The sequence below is a fragment of the Talpa occidentalis genome, unplaced genomic scaffold (genome assembly GCF_014898055.3).
Source record: "Talpa occidentalis isolate TD23 unplaced genomic scaffold, MPIMG_talOcc4v2.1 talOcc4.13, whole genome shotgun sequence".
Lineage (NCBI taxonomy): Eukaryota > Metazoa > Chordata > Mammalia > Eulipotyphla > Talpidae > Talpa > Talpa occidentalis.
Window position 1 is genome coordinate 51,293,395 of NW_023601322.1, and position 15,620 is coordinate 51,309,014.

The following is a 15,620-nucleotide window of genomic DNA, read 5'->3' on the forward strand; positions in this document are numbered from 1 at the left end:
CTAACCCAAAGAGAGGACCATACACAAAAAACTGAATAAGGAATTAGAATGATGCACAAGGATTAAGAATAAATTGGCAGCAAAATACTATCACATATTAATAACTATTTTAAACATAAATGGACTGAACTCACCAATTAAAAAAAAAAAAGACACAGACTATCTAGTTGGATCAGGAACAGAATCCAAACATCTGCTGACTCCAGGAGACACATCTAAACTCCAAAGACAAACATAGCCACAAAGTAAGGGTTGGGAAAAAAATCCTAAAAGTGAATGGACTCAAAAGAAAGTAGGGATTGCCATACTTATGGGACAAAATAGATTTCCAGTTTAAAAAGGTGAAAAGAGATAGAGAAGGCCTCTATTATGATTAAGGGAATGATACACCAAGAAGACATAACGTATATGCGCCAAATGATGGAACACCAAAATATGTTAGGCAACTATCATCAATAAAGAAAACAGACATTTGGGCCTCCCCTGGTGGTGCAGTGGTTGAGCGCTGGGCTATGAAGCTGCCTGCAGCCTCTGTAGCACTGGTTCGATCCCCGGCCACCAGTGAGGGTCCCACATGGCACGCAGACCTCTCCTGCCACCCGCTGCTCCCCTCAGCAGTGTACTTTGTCAGTCTGCCTGTTCTGTTCCCTGCTCTGGCTCTGGTGAATTCTCTCACCCTCCCTCGCTTCTGACTATACCTAGTGCTTGTATAAATAAATAAATAAATAAATCTTTTTTTAAAAAAAAAAAGAAAACAGACATTAGAAAAAACACATTTGTGGTAGAAGACTTCAACACACTACTCTCACCAGTGGGCAGATCAACTGACATGAAATAAACAGGTATGAAATAGGCTTAAATAAACTATTATATCTTATGGAGTTTATAGATATTTACAGTGCATACATGCTCAAAAAAACAAAAAACACATTTTTCTCAAGTTCACATGGGACTTTCTTCAGAGTAGACCACATTCTGGGACACAAAACTGTCTGGAGCCACCTGGTGCATGCATCGTGTTGCGCAACACTCGTGCCATCAATTAAGTTTTGCTTTACCGTTTCGCCTGCTGAGAAACCACAGGTGTTTCCTGTTAATCAAATGAGACTGGGAGGTACGATGGGAGGAGCTACCAGGATATAAGAAGAGAACCACAAGAAGGTCAAGAGGTCATTGCGAGAGGTTACCATGAGAGGAGCAGAGAGAAGGTCAGGGAAGGTAGAAAGACAGGGAAAAGTAAAAGAAAGGTAAAGGAAAAATAAAGAAGCAAATGCTAGCGTCAAGTTGTCTCAAGCCCCTCATTTCAATCCTCAGCCCTTCTCTTTTTGTGCCTACGAATCCCGCGGGTCGGGACACAAAACAAATATCAACTACTAACAAAGTTTGAAATCATATCTAACATATTCTTAAATAATAAAGCTACCCAATTAGAATGAATGAAAATCCCTTAATATATGGAGATTAAACAACACACTACTAAAACACTACTGGGCTAATGAGAAAATTAAAGAAGAAATTTAAAAAATACCTCAAGAAAACTGAGAACAAACACACAACTATCCAAAACTTATAGGACACAGCAAAAACAATCCTAAGAGAGAAATATATAGCAATAAAGGCCTACATGATGAAAAAAAGGTCAAATAAACAACTTTCTCAATTTGAGAAATTTAAAAAAAGAACCAAAAATCCAAAAGCCAGTAGAATAAAATAAATAATAAAAAAGCAAAGGAGAAGTAAATGACATGAAATTTAAAAGACAGACCAAACCTCAATGAATCCTAAAACTGGTTCTTTGAATAAATAAACAAAATAGACAAACCTCTAGCTAGACCCACCAGTAAAATAAGAGATAAAACACAATTAAATACCATCAAAAACAAGAGGAGAAATCATAACAGGTAGTGCAGAAAACAAAAGGTAGAGTTTATTATGAACACCTATAGAGTAACAAATGCAATAAACTAGAAGAGGTAGAAAAATTCATAGATTATGCAGTCATCTGAGACTGAATAGGAGAGAAATAGAAACACTGAACAAATCAATCACAAGTAAAGAAATTGAAACAAGAATTGAAACTTTCCCAACAAACAATAATTCAGTACCAGATGGCTTCACAAGTGAATTCTACTGAACCCTCAAAGATGAACTAATGCCTATCTTTCTCAAACTCTTCAAAAAAAAATTGAAATAAAAGGAATTTCTCCAAATATTTTTTATGTGAACATTACATTAATACCAAAACTAAGCAAAGACAGCAAAAATGAAAGAAAATTACACTTCCTACCTGACTATAGAACTGAAACACCAAAAAAGGAGGGAGGAGGGGAGGGGCAAGAACAAAGAGGGAAGGAAGCACAATGGTCTATAGTAGTGGAATATGGGTGAGTTTGTGGTGGGTTCACTATGGTGGTAATACATGATGACAGTTCCCCAATTAAAAATAAATTTATTTTTTAAAAAGAAAGTTATAGACCAATTTTCCTAGTGAACACAATGCAAAAATTCTTAATAAATTTCTGGCAAACCAAATTCAACAATGCATTAAAAGGATCATACACCATAACTAAATGGGATTCATATAAGGGATACAAGGATAGTTTGATATCTGAAATTAATCAATGTAATTCACCACATCCACAAAAAGAAAGATAAAAACCATAGGATCATATCATTAGATGTTGGAAAAGCATCTGATAAGAACTAATATACACTTATGATGAAAGTCCTTGAAAAAATGGAAGAAACAGAACATACCTTAACATAAAAAAAGCCATTTACAACAAACCGACAGATAATATAATTCTCAATGGTGAAAAACTGAGTTTTTCCAATAAAATCTGGTACATGATAAAGATTTCCACTCTCACCACTACTATTCAACATAGTATTTTAAGTTCTAACTAGAGTAATTAGACAAGAGAAATAGAAAGATACACAAGGAATCCAAATTGAGAAAGAAGTAAAGCCATCAATATTTCAAATGATTTGATAATATGTAGAGAGAACCCTCAAGATTCCATGGAATAACTAATCAAAACATGCAGTTTAACAAAGCAGCAGGGTATAAAATCAATATACATGTATTGGTTTTCTCCCAATATACAAGCAATGAGATGAAAGAGGAAGAAATTAAGAGAGTGATCCTATTTATAATTACACACAGACACACATACACACACACCCACACACACACACAAAATACCTTAGAGTAAACCTAACATAAGTGGTAAAAGACCCATACAAAGAAACCCATAACACATTGTTGAAACAAACAGAAATAGACACAAAGAAATGGAAAAATAATCCCTGCTCATAGATTGGAATCAACATTGTCAACATGTAAAAAAACTCTAAAGACATCACTAGGAAACTGTTAGAAACAGCTATTAGAAATGTTAAAGGAGTAAGCTAAAAATCATACAAATGTCAGTTGTGACTCTATACAAAAACAATAAACTAGAAAAGAAAAAAAAAAGAAAAACTAGAAATCATCACATTTACAATTAAATCAATAAGAACTAAGTATCAAGGATTAAATTGACCAAGGAGGTGAAAAACTGTATAACAAAATCTGTAAGAACTGCTAAAATAAGATAAAGGAAATGAAAGCTTTTTCACAATTGTAGATTAGAAAGATCAACTTCGTTAAATTGCCATCTTACTGGGCCTCCCCTGGTGGCACAGGTGGTTGAGTGCAGTGCTGGGAAGCTGTCCACAGCTTCTGCAGCACCAATTCTACCCCAGCTGGCAGGCGAAGGTCCCACATGGTGAAGCAGACCTCTCCTGTCTTGCCCGCTGCTCCCCTTAGCAGTGTATTTCGCCAGTCTGCCTGTTCTGCTCCCCACTCTGTCTCTGGTGAATCCTCTCACCTGTATCTGGCCTATACCCCATTTCTTGTTCAAGTAAATAAATAAATCTTAAAAAAAAATTGCCATCTTACTCAAATTAATACATACATTTAATGCAATTCCTGTGAAAATTCCAATAGCTTTCTTAAAGGAAATAAAACAAATAACTGCAATTTGTACAACACCACAAAAGACCCTTAAAAGCCAAAGCAATTCTGACACAAAAGAACATAGATATTAGGATCCCAGACTTAAAGATATTCTACAAAACAACAGTTAAAAAAAAAATGTATTGGATTTGGATTTTTTAAAAGATAAAATAAATAGAAATAAATTCACATTTATATGGACAGTTAATTTACAAAAAAGAAGCCAAGAACATAAAATGGAAAAGGAAACTCTCTTCAATAAATGGTGCTGGAAAACTGAAAGCCATATAAAAAACAATGCAAGTAGATCACTAGCTCACACACACAGTACACAAAAATTAATTCACAATGGATCAAAGACTAGGATGCAAAACCTGAACATAAAATACATAAGGGTAAAACACTATGTATTCAGGAACTAAACTGCAATGACAAAAAAAAAAACAAAAGCAAGAATAAACAAATGTAACTAAATCAAACTAAAATCTTCTGCACAGTGAAAAGGAAGACACTATCACTAAAATGAAGACACCCTATTGAATGGAGAAAATATTTGCACATCATACATCTGAATAAAGGCCAACATTCAAGATTACAAAGAAAACGTACAAGTCAACAAAAAGAAACGTACAAGTCAACAAAAAGAAAGCAAATACCTCCAATAGAGGTAAAACACCTAAATAGACACTTCTATTAAAAAGACATACAGATAGCCAACAGATTCATGAAAAAAATCCTCATCTTCATTTATCATCTGTAAAATGCAAATCAAAACAAAAAATAATACATAACCTCACATCTGGAGAACAGCCCATATCAAAAGACCAGAGATATGCGCTAATGAGGATGTGGAGAAACGTAAAACTCATACACCATTGTCCCTATGGGTTTTAATATGGAGGTTTCTTAATACATTAAAAATAAATCTACCATATGATCTAGTAATCCTTTTAGGCATCTACCTGAAAAAGTACAAGAAATAAAAACTATTTGGAAGGGATGTATGCATTCCAAGTTCATTGTAGCACTATTTGCAATAGTCAAGTTATAAAAAATGCCCAATGGTAAAAGAATGGATACAGAAGATAAAGATGTGGTACATATACACAATGAAATACTACTCATGTATTAAAAAATATGAAATATTACCATTCATACCAACATGGATGGATTAAGAGGGGGAATCACACTAAGTGAAATAAGTCAAAAGAATAAAGACAAATACACTATTGTTTCACTCATCAGCATAGTAATGGAGCAAAAAAAAACTAAAGCAGGGCCTCCCTGGTGGCACAGGGGTGAAAGACAGCACTATCAAGCTATCAGCAGCCACTGCAGCATGAGTTCAATCCCTGGCCAGCCAGGGAGCAACCCACATGGTGCAGCAGACCTCTCCTGCGAGATAGGAGAGGTCCGCTGCTCCCCTCAGAGTAATTCAGTAGATCTGTCTGTTCTGCTCCCCACTCTCACTGGTGAATCCTCTCACCCCCCCAACACACCTCTGGCCTGTACCCCAGTTCTTTTTTAAAAAGATTTATACATACAAGAACTGGGGTACAGGCCAGAGGTATGTTGGGGGGGTGAGAGGATTCACCAGAGACAGAGTGGGGAACAGAACAGGGAGATTGACTGAAATACACTGCTGGGGGGGAGCAGTGGGTGAGACAGGAGAGGTCTGCTGCACCATGTGTGTAGCTCCCTGGCCAGAGATTGAACTCGTGCTGCAATGGCTGCAGATAGCTTCATAGTTGTGTCTTAACCCCTTGTGCCACCAGGGAAGCCCCACAGTTCTAGTATGCATAAATAAATAAATCTTAAAAAAAAAAAAAACTAAAGCAAAGGAACAGAAAAAAGCAAACCCTTGAAATCTGAGTGCAGAACTGAGGGTATCCAAAAGGAAGTTGGGTAAGGTGGAGCAAAGTGGGGAGAGGGCCTAGTGGACTGTGGTGGAAAATTATTGGTTCTTTGGTGGGGGACATGTTGTGATAACATATATTTGTAGCGTGTGAACCTATATGCCTAAAAGATACAGTTTTATAAACCAGTACCTCAATAATTCTAATTTTTTAAAGCTTTAACTTTGTCAGATATCTAACATCTCCATCATCTTAGTGTTATATCTATTGATTATATTTTTTTCATTCTAGTTGAGATTTTCCTGGTTCTTAGTCTGAAAATTTATTTTGAAAGCTGGATATTTTGGATATATTCTTATGAAACTCTAGATCTTGTTTAAATAACAGCTGACATCACTCTAACAGGACAAGGGATTGTGTTGCCTTGTAAGCACCAGATGAAAGTAGAAGTCCAGGTTTTTACTTAGACTCTGTGGAAACATAGAGATCAGGAAGACCAATCAATGATATTAAGTATGAGTTTTGGGGGGTTGGGCTTCAGTTTCCCTGTAACACTAACACTAGTCTAACTAGGAGTAACAGGTGCTCTTTATCACTGCTCCCCACAGAGACTTATTGACACATGAGCCTCATTACTTCTGGACAATGCAAAAGTACTCAGTCTCTTCCCACCCTTGGAGACCAACCTCACTTCTACAGGTGAAGGGGATTACAAGCATCCCACGTGGTCTCCACTAGCATCATGGCTACCTGGCTGGCTAGGCTAGAAGTCCAAGCTCTCTACACCACCTCTGCTGATACGCACCCACACCCCTGCCATGGGGGAGATTAGGGTTCATCACTATAGCCTGACAGAAATGGAAGTCGAGGCTCCCCATTAAACCTACGTTGGTGGAGCTGGCAACGTAGGTTTTTTTGTCTCTGGTGTTGGGCTGCAATAAGGGCAGTTACTGTCAAGAAGTGTTCTGTCTTGCTAGGCTGCAGCTTTCCTGGTCCTTTGACTAGAGAAATAAGGCTTTTATTGGATTTTCATTGTCTCTGTTCATCATGTTTCCAGATTGATAACTTTTTAAGTTCCAAGTCTGGAATATATGAGACAAAAGGAAGCCCAGAAAAACCTCCAACTGTTATTTCTTGGGTACTCACATTCCTAGACAGTCTACTTTCTTCTTTCTATCTTTCAGAATATTCTGACATTTATTTTATATATAATGTTCAGAGTTTTAGCTGAATTTAGTGGTAGGAATAGGGAAAATTATCCCCAATCCATCTTCCCAGAAGTAGAAGTCTCAACAGTTAACTAATTAGGAAATTTATCTGCCATTTATACTTATGAAATATTTAAGAGCCTTTTAGATTTGCCAATTCCTCTAATTGAAGCAAATGTTTCAGTGCGGCAATCTATCAAGAAAATGAGCATCCATCCACCATCATCCCATTGGGAGGAAATAATGAAACCAAAAGAAGGTAAACAATTGGGAAAAAAATTCTCTAAAAGAGCAAATCAAGGTAGAGTCAATGGATAAGTGGATATAACTTCCCCTACCACCTGAAAGTCAATCTGGATGAAAAATGAGCACAACATAGAGGATGAGAATACCAAACAAACAACAACAACCTCAAGTAAACTTGGAAGGTTTCAGAGACAGAATACAAATTGTTATTAGTAAGAATTAATAATTATGTACAGAATTTTTCACTGTCTATGAAAGTCATTAAACCTTTAATTTGTTGGAAAGAAGGGAGGGAAGGGTGATATGAGGCAGAGACAGAGTAGCAAATCACTTTGCTCCTGGATATCTGTAGTTCCTACCCTAATCATAGTTAGGGCTGTGCCTAGGTATTTGGAACACAAAAAGTAATGTTTTAATGAATGAGATCGGATTTTACATACTTTGTTTCACTATTCACTGTAGGTACTTGTGTGCAACAATGAGGGACTTTTCTCCTACAACATCCCCCCTGAAGGAACTTGGGTAATTGGATAATCTCTGAAAGCTAAACCTCAAAACAAACATTTAATGGATCAGAACAGAGGTATTCTGACTCATTATCCAAAGACAGAATGGCTCTCAGACCATCAGTTCCTGACTAGGATACTGGCCTACCTAAAAAAATATTGTGCCAAAAAGGAGGGGAATGATCAATAATGTAGACAGAAAAAGGCAGCCGAGGGGCATATTTTGACACTGAGTCTCCTGTTCTGTGCCAGGGAGGTGATGCTCTACCACAGAGAACAGGAAGCTGTCCTTGAGGAAGAATATCTCCCTGACAGGAGTGAAGTCAGGGCACTGAGGTACCAAGACACCTCCATTTGCTAGGAGCCCATGCTCCACAAACACCTGTGATTACCATTTGCCTCCTATGTCTATAAAAATAAAATAAGCTGGGGCCTCCCCGGTGGTGCAGCGGTTGAGCGCTGGGTTGCAAAGCTGCCCGCAGCCTCTGCAGCGCCGGTTCAATACACGGATGCTCCCCGGCCACCAGAGGAGGGTCCCACATGGCGCGCAGACCTCTCCTGCCGCCCGCTGCTCCCTTCAGCAGTGTGCTTCGGTCCTTCTGCCTGCTCTGCTCCCCACTCTGGCTCTGGTGAATTCTCTCACCCTCCCACGCTTCTGACTATACCCAGTGCTTGTATTAATAAATAAATAAATAAATCATTTAAAAAAATAAAATAAAATAAGCTAGGGGAACAGATGTAATATCTGTTTCAACTTCTTGTTATAAATGTCTTGTTATAAAATTTTATTTTGGTTCTAAACATTGATCCCTGGTGATTTGGTATAAGTCAGTCCTCTAGCTTAATTACTTCTGAAACACTGACAATTGCATTCTGAGTCCAGAAAACCAAGAATAAGCTAACTTGCTCCCTGCACTGCTGAGGAGACCTGCCTATAACATCTAAACTTCCTCAGAGATGACTTGTAGCTTGTTCTTTTCAACCTGAAACATGCAACTTCAGCTTAGAAGTCTAGATACCTGATCTTCACAGGGCCAACCTCTCCCAATGCACCATCCCTTTAAGATAGCAATCCAGACCACTATACTAGACTTTTGCACAGTGCCTAAGGCTAGCTCTGAGTTCCAAACCTGTCCCATCCATGTCTGCAACTTCAATTCCAAGCGCTGATCCCTTGATCTACCTTACTACACCATGTTTACCTAGACCATCGCCATGGTTACCTAATGCCTGGCTGTATCTCAAGAGACAATATTGGCCAGAAAACAGCAAACACACTTGTAATGGTTTAATACTTTTAACTACATTTACAACCTCTCTAAACATTATAAATCGTTATTATTGCAGACTTTGGGTCTGAGGCCCGTGAGAAGTTGAAAGCATTCGGTACTGACTCAACATTTAAGTGCATAATGGAACTGCATATACAATGAAGTTTTGTTTTATCAATATAATTGCAAACATGACCCATGAATCATGTGAATCAAGCCATAAATCACAGCCTACCAATATTCCTTGTCAAGATATCAAACTATAAACCTAAAGCAACTAATATGTGTTACCTATGAACTCAGTCTCCAAACAGGGAATTGTACGGCACACAAAGGTAGCCATCTTTAATGGTAACTGTGGTAGGCAATGAAAACACATTAAAACATAACCCACGATGGAGGGCTGTTCTAGATTAGAGCCTCTAGAGTTTACCACCCATCACACCACTTTCTGCTTTCCACTGTCAAAGTAAGGGCCATCACTTTAGACCCTCAGCAACTCACCCCGGCATTCTCAGACCTGTCAAAAGTCCATCCAGATCTGGGGCATGAACATTCAGAAGTGACAAAGGTAAAAATGAGCCCCAAATTCTTGAACAGCTACTAATATGCAATATCAGGCTGAAAGAGGGGCTGGATTCATCTATCCATTCACTTAAGTCCTTCATCCTGCCTATTTTCAGATATGCTCTAAAATAACCTATAACAATATTATATATATGCAGATTATAAGATAGAGTGAAAAACATGTTCCATCTCTAAAATACTACTACTACTCATTGAACGTGGTAGCAAAAACTCTACAAACTGCTGGTTTTTTTGCTAGTCAAGCCTGGCCTACATGCAAACAACCATGCCAAAGGATTACAGTTGGCACTGATCTTGGCACCATTTACTGTGTGTAACTTCCAGTATGGAAAATGGAAATAATTATCAATGAGCCACCCCTAGTTATGTTGCCTTTACTGATCTCAAATAATCAATTGGTGATGCTACAAAGAATCACCAAATAATGAACCCCCACCAGCAGGGTTTAAATGCCAAGTGCCTTATTGGACTAAGATTATTTTTGATGCTCTTTTCCAGTCTGATATGAAGCATTGGCCCTTCATGGTGGAGAGTGATGCAAGCACGTGCAAAGCTAAGTAAAATTTGTCGGTCCGTCCGGCAGGCCGATGGGGTTCAGGAACACGGCAGAGGGCCTGTGGATGAAAGACACGTACACTGTTCTTCGCAGGAAGCAGGAACTCTCTTTATTACCGAGGGGCAGGGATATATATAGGAAAGTCTGCACATGCGCTTTACGTGGCCTGCACATGCGCTTTACGTGGATCTTATAACATCCGGTTATTATCGCATCAGCTTTTGCCGAATCATGCTTGAGCGGAAGCAACCACTATCCCGGGTACCTCTGCTGGTGAGCCCTGTACTAACAAAATTTAAGAGAGAAACAAAAAGTTTCTATCCAGAGGAGGTGTCATCCATAGTTTTCACAAAGATGAAGAAAATTGCAGAAACCTACCTTGGGAATACTTACCAATGCTGTTATCATGGTTCACTCTTTAATGACACTCAGCATCAAGCTACCAAAGATGCTGGAACTATTGCTAAGCTTAATGTACTTAAAATCATTAGTGAGCCAACTGATGCAGCTTCTGCCTATGGCTTAGACAAAAAAGAGCAGAAAAAGTGGTTGATCTTTGACCTAGAAGGTGGCACTTTTGACATGTCAATCCTCAGTGTTGAAGATGTAATATTTGAGGTCAAATCTACAGCTGGAGACATGCACTTAGGTGAAGAAGACCAACAGAATTGTCAACCATTTTATTGCAGAGTTCAAGTGCAAGCATTAGAAGGACATCAGTGAGAACAAAAGGATTGCCATCGCTTCCATACTGCTTGAAATCATGCTAAGCCAAAACTGTCTTCCAGCCCCCAAGCCAGTATTGAGAATGATTCACTGTTAGAAAAAATTATCTTCTATACCTCCATCACCCATTCCAAATTTGAAGAACTGAATGCAGATTTGTTCCATGACACCTTTGACCCAATAGAGAAAGTTGTTTGAAATGCCAACCTAGACAAGTCCCAGATCCATAATATTGTCCCAGTAGGTGACTCTACCTAAATCCTCAATATTCAGAAACTTCAACAGGACTTCTCCAATGGAAAAGAACTGAATAATAGTATCAACCCTGATAAAACCATTATTTACAGTACAGCTGTCTCCAGACAGCTGTCCTATCTAGAGACAAGCCTGAAAATGTTCAAGATTTGTTGCTCATGGGTGTTACTCCTCTTTGCCTCAACAATGCAACTGCTGGTGCATCATAATCATCCTCATCAAATGCAAAACTACCATTCTGACCAAGTAGACATGAACCTTCATTACCTATTCTGACAACAAATCTGGTCTTCTCATTCATATTTGTTTTTTTTTAAGTTTTTTTTTTTAATAGAGGCATGTTTTATTTATTTGTTTGTTTGTTTGTTTGTTTGTTTTGTTTATACATGCACTGGGTACAGTCAGAAGAGCGGGGGGGGTAAGAGAATTCACCAGAGCCAGAGCAAGGAGCAGAGCAGGCAGAAGGACTGAAGTACACTGCTGAGGGGAGCAGCGGGTGGCAGGAGAGGTCTGCGCGCCATGTGGGACCCTCCTCCAGTGGTAGGGGAGAAGCCGGGGATCGAACCGGCGCTGCAGAGGTCGCGGGCAGCTTCGCAACCCAGCGCTCAATCGCTGCGCCACCGGGGAGGCCCCTCATTCATATTTGTTAAATGAGTGTGCCATGGCAAAAAATAGCAACGTGCTTTGCAAGTTTGAACTCATAGGGATACTTCTTAACCCATAGTGTTCCTCATATTGAGGTCACTTTTTATATTGATTCCAGTGACATCCTCCATGTTTCTGCTGTGGATAAGAGTACAGAAAAAGGGAACAAGATCACCATCATTAATGACAAGGGCCATTTGAGCAAGGAAGACATTAAGCATGCAGTCTGGGAAGCTGAGAAACAAAGCTGAAGATGAGAAGCTGCAGGACACGGTATCTCTCAAGAATTCCCTTGAATCCTATGCCTTCAACATGAAAGAAACTGTTGAAGATGTGAAACTTCAAGGCAAGACCAATGATGAGGACAAACAAGATTCTTGACAAGTGTAAAGAAATCATCAACTGGATTGATAAAAACTGGACTTCAGAAAATAAAGAATTTGAACATCAAGAGAATGAGTTGGAAGAAGCCTGGAACCCTATCATTACCAAGCTGTGCCACAGCATAGGTGGCATGCCAGGGGGAATGCCTGGGTGCTTCCCTGGTGGTGGAGCTCTTCCAATTAGTGGTGCTTTTTGGATCTGCTAATCCTAAGTGGCCTATTCAGCCACCATTTTGTTACCTGCAGTTCTGGATTCCTATACAAGGTCAGAACTTCCCACTCAATCAGTCAGTGCCAAACCTTACAAGGTGCCTTTCAAATCAACCAAGAGCTTAAAGCTTGATCACTTTGGGAAAGCTATGTATCAAAAAGTATGACTGGGAATGCCCTGGGGGCTGAGGACTGGTGTATGACAAGGGAAGCTGAAGTGGAAAGTCAATGGAAGCTGATCAATGGAAAGTCTTGTCGATATGATTGAAACCATGGCTGGGGATCTAGAGCTTGATCTCAATTACAGTACCAAGTCATTAAGCAGATGAGAAGTGCCTGGAGGGTAGACTCACAACTCCTGATACTATAGATGACAGAGCACATTTCCTAGTTTCACCCCTCCCTTTTCTCTTTGTCCTCCTTCTTCTCACAACCGATGCTGTATCATTATTCTAGCAATAAAAAGACCAGGATCTTGCTCTTCAGCAGCATCCTGCATTGTGTAGCCTGCTCCATGACTCCTATTTTTTTTTATCAGTGTGGCATTGCCTGACACAACAGTGACTTTTCTGGGTTCACCATTGAGGATAACAATTTAGCATCATTCTACCCAATATGTTGAAAGACCCAAATTTGTAGCCAATTCTACGGCAGTTAAAAAAGTTGACTTACTATAGCAAATAACTGGGCATTCTTAATACTTGAATACATAACATGTGCACAGGGAAAAGAAGTAAAGTCACATTGTACTTTATAAGCACTGATGTACATGCAAAATGCAATGCCTTAAATAAAATTATTTAAAACTGGAAAAAATGAAATAAAATAGAATACTATTACTTTTTTACTGTCACAGATACAGTAACATACTAAACCCAAAAGAATATTTCCACAGCAAAAATATTTTCACAATATTTGGCTAACCGCAATAGAAAAGTAGAACTCCCCATGCTTTAATTATTTTTCTTACAAACCTAAATATAATTCATTAAAACTAGCATTTCTCAATCTGTATTTCATATTCCATGAGGTGCTAGGCAAAGGGTCTCATATTCTAAGAAGTTTGGAAATGTTGCACATTATGTCTGATGCTTACAGACTCACAAGAAATATTAGTACATTTAAAATCATAAATATTTGGGGCAATCATGCAGTAAAGAACCAATTGATATTATTTAACCAAGATTGATTGATTGATCGATTGATTGATAACCATGTGCATATTTGTGTATGTATGTACAGATGTATGAACTATCTCTTTCCAAAAGTATCAGTGAGAGATGAGTTACACTCGTTTTTAAGTACTCTTTTTTTATGCCAGTGTTATTACTTTTGGCAAATTCCACATAACTACCAGCACAATAAAAAATAGAACATTTTCCTCATTCCAAAATGTTCCCTCATTAATTTCATAAATCCATAACCCAAATCTAAATATTAGAGAAATATCATACAATCCCAAATTGACGTAGATTACACAAAAGACCTAACCACAAGTGTCAAGACATGAAAAACAAGAAAAGTATGAGAAACCATGCCAAACTGCAGGAGAGTAAAGGAACATCATCTCAACTAACTGTCGGATGGGATCCGGGAGTAATGAAGAGGCATTATAGAAAAATGGTGAAATTGAATTAAGACTAGAGTTTAGTTAATTGCAGTACACCAGTGTTGATTCCTTAGTTTTGATAAATAGACCATATGCAAGTTGATAACATTACAGGACATGAAGCTAGGTGAGCTGTATACAGTTAGTCCTCTCCATTTACTTGTTCACAACTTCAGGTGGCCAGGCATCAGCATGGCTTAGCTGATCTCTTGCTCAGTCAAGGTGCATTCCTTTCTTTGAACATAGATTCTTCTATCAAGTACATGTGAATGCCAAAAGAATTCAGTTCAATGATGTTATAGGATGAAAGTACCCCCATCTTCACAATGCAGGATTTCTCCACTCAGGAGCAGTGCCCATAGATTTCCACCACCAAGATGCCCACAGTTCACTACCATGGCCTCCTACTCCCCACTGATAAACAAGGATCATTTAAAATATTTTTTTTTAAAGTAACCACAGAAAAAATAAATAAATAAATAAAATGGCCCAGTTTTCTGAAGACTGTTGTTGACTAGAGGTAGCTCTCAACTACCAGAGCTATCCAGAACTCCTATTTGTGTGGCTCTGTCACAAAAAGGCAACCCAACTTCTTCCAGGTCAGCAGAGGAGTTGACCTGTAGTCTACTGAGATGGAGGCATAACAGCATAATATAATCATGGGCGTGCCCACCAGTGCAGTTTGATCTAATCAAGGAATTGGCATCCCAGCAGCATATTTTGTTTATTAGAAGCAAGATTCTGCTTATATTCAGAGGGAGGGAACTGAACAGGAGTTATACTAGGAGGCCCAAACCAGGAGATTTCCCTATTCTTTCTGCCTGTGGCTTATATGGATCCTATTATCCATTTTGAAATAAACTTTTATAACTCTTAGACTCTGTGAAAACTCTGGTGGTTACCAGCAGGGACGGGGGAGGGAGGAGGCCACAGGAGGGGTAAGGTGATGGTGTAATAGCTCTGGAGCTTTGGTGGAGGAAACTGAAGCGGTACACATGGTAAAGTATGAAGTTGTGCTCCCAAACATCTATTTTTGTAAACAAACAGCAAATAAATAAAAATGTTTACATGTATGCATACATTTTGTTTAGTGCTCAAATCACAATACTGTGAGATATTGTATCATTTAGGATGCTTTCCTGATCCATTCAAATTAATAGATTAAAAAAAAGCAGTAGACTCACATATTAAACAGTAAAACAGAATATGTAAAGATTTTGATGTTAGAAATAGTAAAATACCTAATATCTCTAATATAGAGGTTACACAAATTTTTGGAAATATGGGCTATTATAAATGATATTACTTTTTTATTGAAGTAATGCTGGTATTATAGTAACTTGTGTCTTCATTTTCATTTGTCTCTAGATGTTTTTAATTTCTCCTTTGATTTTCTCATGAACTCAAGACTCATTTGGTGATATGCTGTTCACCCTACATCTCAGAGGCTTTTTTTACTTTCTTTCTATGGTTGATTCCATTTCTATTTTGATACCATTGTGATCAGAGAAGATGTAGGGTATGATTTCTATCTCCATAAATTTATTGACACCTGTTTTAT

At 38.4% G+C, this 15,620-nt stretch overlaps 1 pseudogene; it reads left to right on the plus strand.

The window, feature by feature from the left end:
• The window catches only part of LOC119242825 (heat shock cognate 71 kDa protein-like), a 102,855-nt pseudogene extending 90,409 nt beyond the window's left edge, over positions 1–12,446 (plus strand).
• Positions 12,447–15,620: the final 3,174 nt, after the last annotated feature.